General features: G+C 44.5%; 1 pseudogene; it reads left to right on the top strand.

The window, feature by feature from the left end:
• Positions 1-5,912: 5,912 nt before the first annotated feature.
• LOC133914167 (uncharacterized) lies at positions 5,913-8,052 on the top strand (annotated as a pseudogene).
• Positions 8,053-8,213: the final 161 nt, after the last annotated feature.

The following is an 8,213-nucleotide window of genomic DNA, read 5'->3' as shown; positions in this document are numbered from 1 at the left end:
AGTCCATCGTCGTGTTTGTTACTCTTGGAGCTTAGAGCTCCTAGATGGCTAGACGTCACCGACGAGCACCCAAAGTTGTGGTGTGCCGCGGGAAAGTTTTTTAAGGCTTCGATTTCACCTCCGCAAGGGAAGAAATCAAAAGTGTAAGCCAAGCTCAAGAGTGACTGAGCTTGGAGAGGAAAAGGGTTAAGAGAGACCCGGCTCAAGGTGACTGAGCCCCTCAGCGGAGACTTAGGAACCTCTAGTGGAGGTGTTCGAACTTCGGAAAACAAATTGCGTGTCTCCTCTCTTGTTTCTTGTTCTTGAGTTCTTGGTCTCTATTTATGCATATTTCTCAATCTACTTTCTTGTGAAGTTTCAGCTATAGGTACTTGGTGAAATAGGTTGGAATACATCCACTGGTGGTGGGTAATTCGTGGATTTTATCCATGTTGTATTACATAGGCATCTCTTGAGTTTCCCCTGACATCTTCGGAGTATCCGTAGATTTCTGCGGTGTGTCCGCAGTTTTGCAGAGACTCCCAAAAAAATCTGCGAATTATCAATATATTGCTAATCTGCTGCATTTAATTTGTAATTTTTTTATGATACATCTATTCACCCCCTTCTATGCGACATCGTTATCCTTTCAATTGGTATCAGAGTATAACCTTCTTTAAGGCTTCACTACTTTGAGAATTTAAAGATGTGAACAAGAGGTAACATGTATCTAGAACTTCTCATGCTAGATGGTTCAAACTATTCAACTTGGAATACTCTCATGTTTAATGTCCTTAGGGTCATGAGTCCCCATATAGAGCGAGTTGTAGATGTAAGTATTTCTCCTCCTAGTGACATTTTGCTATCACCCAAAGAGGAAGATAAATTCATACATCTCAATGCTCAAGTTACTAATATCTTATTTGATGCTATGAGTATAGAGGTAGTTGAATCCATCGTGCCGCTTGAAGACGCTCATCACATTTGGACCACTCTCAAAGAAAGATATGACAAGCTCAAATATGATGAAGAATAACTTCTTCTGGAGACGTCATTCGAGAATTGCTCAACTTCATCAACACATCATGAAGAGCTTTAAATGATTTCTGCGGAGTGTCCGCATTTTTGCGAAGACTCCGGAAAAATCTGCGGACGGTTCGCATATTATTAATCCATTGTATTTAGTTTATAAAACATTTTAGGATACGCCTATTCACCCCCCTCTAGATGACACCGTTGTCCTTTCACACTCCCTACTTCTGCAACAGGAAAGGAAATCGCTATTTGATTCTATCCTATTGCGATTCAACTAGTAGTCTCTCCTAAAACCTTCACCTTTGAAACCATACTCTTGCAAAGTGCATTGTGCTATCCCTTGGATAACTTTGAGAATACAATGGTAACACTATGAACCCTTCCTGACCATCATGAGTGTGTGATCTAAACTCTTCCCAACCTCAAGACGGGAATGAAGAAGGAGTCGAGCCAAACACTGAAACCCTAGATATGGAGCTCAATAGCAGACCCAGATCATGAAGGAGTACTATGAAGTACAACAAGAAGATTAAGCGATAAACTAGGATGGGATGAGAACCTTGACCTGCCCTCGAGGTACATAACTTGTGTCTTATGTCTTCCAGAATCATGTTAAATAAACATAATGGTACTTATAGATATGGCAATTGGGTATGACGGGTACAAATAGTGCTCACCCATACCCGCCGATTTTTTACCCGCCCGTAGGTATACCTGCGAATGCCAACAGGCGAAGGGCTAGCACCGAACCTGACGCCCACGGGTATACCTGTTTACCCGTAGGGTGGTGGCGCAGGGCGGCGGAACAAGATGCCTCCATGGTGGAGGCTTGGGCTGGTAAGGCTTCATAATTAGGCCCACCTAGAGCTCACTTTGGTTGCAAAGCGCAAGCGGTGTTGGCCCAAGTAAGTCTATTGGACTAGGATTCAGGCCCAAACATCGTTGATGCCCATCTCGTTGCCTTGCCCAGCTCAAATGCTCGACCATGGCGGTCTCCACCTTCACGATGGCTCGACGATGCTATTGCTCAGTCTCATAGCTGTTCGATTCCAAACTCCAGTGAGATATACTCCATGTTCTACGGATTGAAATCTAGACGCGAATCGAGAGATAGTAGGATTCGGAGTTAGAGGGGAAAGTAGAGGATGAGAGTAGTCAAAGTAAGGTACCCGCCACCTACGCCGATGAGCGCGGTTAAGAACAGCCCCTACGGGGAGGAGGAGGGAAAGTAGTGCATGGATGGAGGCATTCCTGGAGATCCTAGGTCGCGTCCCGACAAGGGAGGTAAAGGCGGCGCTGTCCTCCTGCAGCATCGACCCCCCAGTGAAAGTCACCGAGCTAGTGCTCAAGTCTCACATCTACTACTTCCGCTCAAAGTCCGTTGTTGGGTGGCATAGTCCGTGACCCACACCGCTTACACGTGGAACCTCCGCATCGAAATCTAGGCAGGGGGAGCTGGGTACTCATGTGGATGTGGATATGACTATATGAGAGATTAGGGTTTAGAGGAATGGACCAGCCTGTCATAGATATATACGGGTAAATAGGTGTCATGGATATGGATATAACTTACCCATACCTATACCCGTATACTTGTCAGGTGGTATTTTTCACCCACGAACGTACCTACAGGTACCAAATGTTGTCCATACCCGGTCCTATTAGGGTATTTACCCAAGGGTAAATGGGTTAAATTGTCATTCATAGTATTTTGTCTATGAAGTGACTTTAAGTTGTTGGTGATTTTTTGTCTATGGTCCCACTACATTGATTTTGCTATACTACTCTGGTGTGTCAATATTTTGGTATCTTTTGCTAACAAAGTAATGATCGTAGACATGATTTCCCGCCTCATAAGTAGAATGTCGGGTCACCGCAATGATTGAAGGTAACACACCACTTTTCTCCTCCATTTCCATGACCCGTTGCCGTCCGTTAGTAATGAAACCACAGTGAGTGTGAAATGTCTGATCTTGATTCCTCACATGTAGAAGTTTGAATGTTTGAACTCTCATATTTGTTCGTTACTTTGTTGCCTCCTTTCACACTTATTAAAATCAACCTGCTAATTCCCTTTCAAAAGCACCCTTCCCTTCCCTTACCACATCCACTTGGGAAAGGTAATTCTACTCCTAAGAGCATGTGCCCTTGACATGACCATTGGATGTGCACTGAGATTTGTGCATAGGTTAAGGATAATGTAATGTGCATATGTTGAGGGTAGAAAAAACATGTCCACATCTAGTCAGCGAATTGCCCCCAAGGATGTTCTTCAAATTCCACTACTATGTCATGCTCTTAATCACATCATGGGCCATGGACTTCACCTATGACACGAGTGTGCGCTCTCCCATTGCCTCTCCCTCGCTAGGCCCCTGTTGATGTTCGTAGGCCACTCGTTCGGTGTGAGCATATCAACGTTGGTGGCTATCCTAGCAGTGAGGTTCCAGCTTGGGAAACTCTCACCCACGAAGGTGAGATGCTACGCGATAACCCGACTGCGGTGCATGTCGACGATAACCTAGCGGTGAGGTACCCTTTTATTTTTTTCTAAATTAACCTTCTGGCCAATCTTCTGGGAACCATTTCTCCTATGTTTCAACTCAATTTTGACGACTCTTTTGTCTAAATTCAAGATCTGCCTAACTCCACTAGTTTCATAATTTTTGGAGTTCATTTGAATTTAAGTCAAATTTACTATAGTTTACTTATTTGACGTTAATTGGCGTACTTTAGATGAACAAGTGTTAGAGGAAGAACCTGAGGACCCGGATTACGAGGAAGCACAAGAAGAAGACTTTGAAGAAGGCAAGTCCTAACTTCCTTGATCGTATTTAACATATGTTTAATATCCACGACCTAGTAGAGCCTGTTGTAAAATGCTATAATTATGCACACTTAATTTAAATAATTTAAATGATTGATTAGTTATAACCTTGCTTGATTATGACATACCTTGTTGTTGATTTACCTATTTACCTTGAAACCCTAGTAGGTCCCTGATATCAACTACGTTTGAATGTTTGGATGATTGCCTTGATCACTAGTATATATGCTTAGGGTTTTTACTCTTAAGATAAATAGTGTAGTCGAACATCTTAATCGTGCTTTTTGCGAAATGTGTGAAAATGTATTAAGTGTTCTTGGTGGTATGAGTGTGTCAAACATGCGGTGTTAATGGAACAAAAAGTCCATTTTGGACGAGGGTGAGTTTGCCTTAAGAGTTAGGTTTGCCTGTGTGGTATTCATTATTAGGAGTCACTTGTCCTGGCCACATAAGGACTAGTTTGTTATGTCATCATGCCAAGTAACACTTGTGTAACCACATGTCCCTTTTATGAGAAGGGCTTAGCCTCACACCCTACTAGTCGAACCCAATATTCATTCAGAGGCAGGAGATGCAACAGGAGCCAGGAGAAGACGCGGGCGACCTAAGTGAAATATCATGGTCCAGATAGAGACTCTAAAGTTGTTTTGAGCCATGTTGATCATGGGCCCCTGGTTTAGTGTCATGTGGGTGGATATCATGACGATGTTAGGTGTGTACGAGACCTCATTGTGCCTACTCCACCAGTAACTAAGGTTGGAGACGGAACATATCTTGTGAGTAAAGTGTATAATCTTTATAGAGTGTAAACCTATCTAGATAGTTGTGTCCACGATCATGGATACACAAAGCTTTGTCCATACAATGATTAGAGCAATTGCGTGCGTACCTCCTTGAAGAGTGTGTATGGGTTATGCGCCTATGTTTTGTAAGTCTAGCTAAGCGTCATGGGCTAGAGAGGACCTTGTGTTTGATAAAACTTGGGAACTAGCATGATGAATATATCTTCCCCAGGACCAACAACCATGATTTGACTTAAATTTTGTTTTGCCAAATGCTTTCAACTTGGTTATGCAAAATCAACCCTAGCATAAAAACTAGCTTTTTGCAAAAACTAAACCCTATGTTTTGGTTATACTCTTTATACATCTATCAACTTCTTGAAGTAGTGTTAGAACTTCATGAGTATCTAAAGTACTCACTATTGCTTTGTTGACCAAGATGAAGAGCCGGAGTACAACTTTGGCAATGATGGTGATGAAGAATGGGCTAGTCCGCATCCAAATTGCATGTAGGCATTGAGCTACCTTTACTTCCGTTCTCGTGTCTCTTTTCAATAAGGTCGTGTGCCATAGTTTGTATTAGATTATGTGTTGTAAAACCTGTGAAGACTATTTATGGTATTATAAAAAAAAATTGATGTATGACTGTGGTGTTAATATGTAAGAAATGTGTGTATCAGCTACTGATGCACAGTGGATCCCAAAAATGGGGGTCTGACAGTCATTGACCGTATCTTTTCCAGCGTCAACAAGACATCAAGCGAGATCTAGATTGTTCTAGACCTAGGTAAAATTGTTTCACCGAGAAAAAATATTGTGTGGGAAAGAAAATTTGTTCCAAGTAATATTAGAGGTAGGGCTTGCTGATGAGCGAGCCATGACCTTAAGGCGGTAGTGGGGGAGGGTGGTAGGACTAAGGGGCTCACCAGCAGAGTTGGGGCTACAAGTGAGTGGGAGACGGAGGGTGAGTCGACGTCCGATCAGACTAAAAGACTCACCTACTGTAGGCACAAGAAAAGCATCGATGGCCAGATCAGGTCGGGGGAGCTCGCTAGCGTAGACGCGAGGGAAGCATGGATGGCAAGACGACACTGGAGTCGGTGCGGTGACAAACTGAGAGGAAGGGCATGCGGCGAGCGTGTAGGCCTGCTGTACGCGGCATATAACATTCCAGCATTATGCCCACTTTATTTCCTGGACTTAATCCTCTGTCGCAAGCTTGATAGGTAAAATGGTAAAAAAAACGCTCTACCAAAACTACACTGCAGACTGCATATAAAATAGAGCCACCAGCAAACCTTGCCCACCATAGTCAATCTTTGCAACCTGTCGAAGAACGCCACCGCCGCCACTGAAGGCGCCGCCATGGCGAGGTTCGGCGCCAAGTCCGACTACGAGAGCCTCTGCGATGCCCGCGTATCTGAGAACATGGTAAGGTGCATGTATCTTCCCCCAAATTCGAACTCCATCAGATGACGAATTTCTTGCGGCTACCACTGATTCTTGGGAACCCGGCGAACCGTGCGTGCAGGCCCAGATGAAGATGCTTGGCCTGCGTCGCTGCGATAGGGAGCTCCGCGACAACACCTCCGCCTCCTGCCGCCGTGCGGCGGGGAGCGCCAGCCCCCGGAAGACCCCCAGGCCACGGGTCATGAGCATGACCCCGCTCTGCCGCTCCAGCCGCCTCATCACCGCGACGCCGACTGACCACCGCCGCTCCGCCCGACTGAATTTGCAGTCCACGCAGCAAAAGGCGTTGCCTCCCAAAGGTTGCCGCATTCATCGCTCTTTCAAGGATCGGGTCCTGTTGAATGTAATGTGAAGCAACTCAAACAAGTTCCTTTTGTCGTCTCGTAGGATCTTTGAGTAAATTGGCGGCAATGGCAGCAGCGGTGGAGGAGGAGGAGGAGAAAGCTGTGGTGGTGGTCGACAAGGAGAGGGTGAAGGCGCTGCAGGAGAGGCAGTGCGACAACAATGCGAGGGGGCCATGTACGACCCTGTTATTGGGATTTGTTACCATCTCTGCAGGTGCGCACGCATCATTATCTGCATGTATCACCGATTAGTCCTCCCGATCGTTTTGTTGAGAAAGATCATGCGAGATTAGCGTCTTTTCGCTTAGGCTATTGAGTAAGTTGGTTGGAGCTCAATATTGAGAAAACTTGTTCTCGTGCGATCGAAGGCAAAAGAAATTGTGCGGCGAGGAAGACTGCAAGCGTTGCAGGGAGGGGGACCTGAAGCGGACGTGCTTGGGTACAAAGAATCCGTAAAGATCTCTCCTTTTCCCCAATCGTTTGCATCTAATCTAATCATAGTCAGCCCTTGGATAATTCTTTGATAGGCAAGACGGAGTGCTCATCTTGCCATTCTTCGAATGGGTTGAATGGGATACTCTGCCGTGCTTGCCTGAAACTTAGGTACGGTGAAGGTAAGCAGACTTGCTCACCGCTGTCAGGAAATGCCATTGTTCTTCGTGAACTATATATTTATATTGGCACGTCTACTGAATTTTGAGCCGTAGTGGCAGAGATGGAAGAGGTAAGGAAGAACAAGAACTGGATGTGCCCTCACTACATCGAGGAGAAGGGCATCAAGAAGTTCTGGATATGCAACAGGTGAGAGCTTCTCGAATCTTGCGCTCTTTGGTTCTACCATCAGTCCTTGAAATGGCGCTGTTAGAACATGTAAATCTTTTGAACAATGCGTCCCGCATTGCTCACGTGCTAACCTTTTGTCATAAAATGACGCAGCTGCATCTTCTTAAAGAGGAAGAAGATAGCACCGGCTAGGATTGCCATATATAACGGTAATTTTGGCTCTACGTCTTGTTCAATACATGTGATGCATGCTGTTCTTGCCGATTGTAATTTCTATCCATATTTGTGCCTCCTTTTCTCAATTCATTCGGTATCGCAACAGCAAGGGAGCAAGGATACGAGTCAGTTGCTCATCTTCTCATGGACAAACTGAAGCGCCTAGCACTCTGACGACGACGATTGGTTGAACCTTCACATCTACACTTCTTCAGTGATTCGTGATGATGGTTGAGAATGTAGTGGGAGATCCGTTTGTTTAGTGGCAGTTTAGATGATCATCTTTTGTGCTCAAGAATGTGAAGCTAGGAACTCTCTGTATCCGATGTTTCAGAGATCTGGCAGTCACCATGATCATCTTGATGGCAACTTTTCTATGCATTGTCATCGCATTTTGTCGAGGATGAAAGCAAGGATTATACACCGTCCATCTGTGATCTGGATTAGAATGTAAACCGAAACCAAATGCCGTCTGTCATAACTTATGAAAATTGTCATTTTACTATGTATGAGCCTGAGGTAGAATCAGCTGTCGGGTATCATTATGATTTTATACTGCCCTTGAATTATGTGCTGTCTAATCTTTACAATTGCAAGGAAGAGATACCAATATGACTCCGGCTAGCATATTCTGTCCTAGAATATGTAAAAGTAAATATATATATCTGTTTTATTTTTAGCATTTTATTCCTGAAAATGCGCGGAAAAGTATTTTGTGTGGGGATCTTCCGATATTCCCACTATGACTCAAGGTTCCCAAATTTGATAGACCACCGA

Source organism: Phragmites australis, chromosome 4 (genome assembly GCF_958298935.1).
Source record: "Phragmites australis chromosome 4, lpPhrAust1.1, whole genome shotgun sequence".
In the NCBI taxonomy this organism is placed as follows: domain Eukaryota; kingdom Viridiplantae; phylum Streptophyta; class Magnoliopsida; order Poales; family Poaceae; genus Phragmites; species Phragmites australis.
Note: the sequence above shows the minus strand (reverse complement) of the source record. Positions and strands in the feature narration are given on the sequence as shown.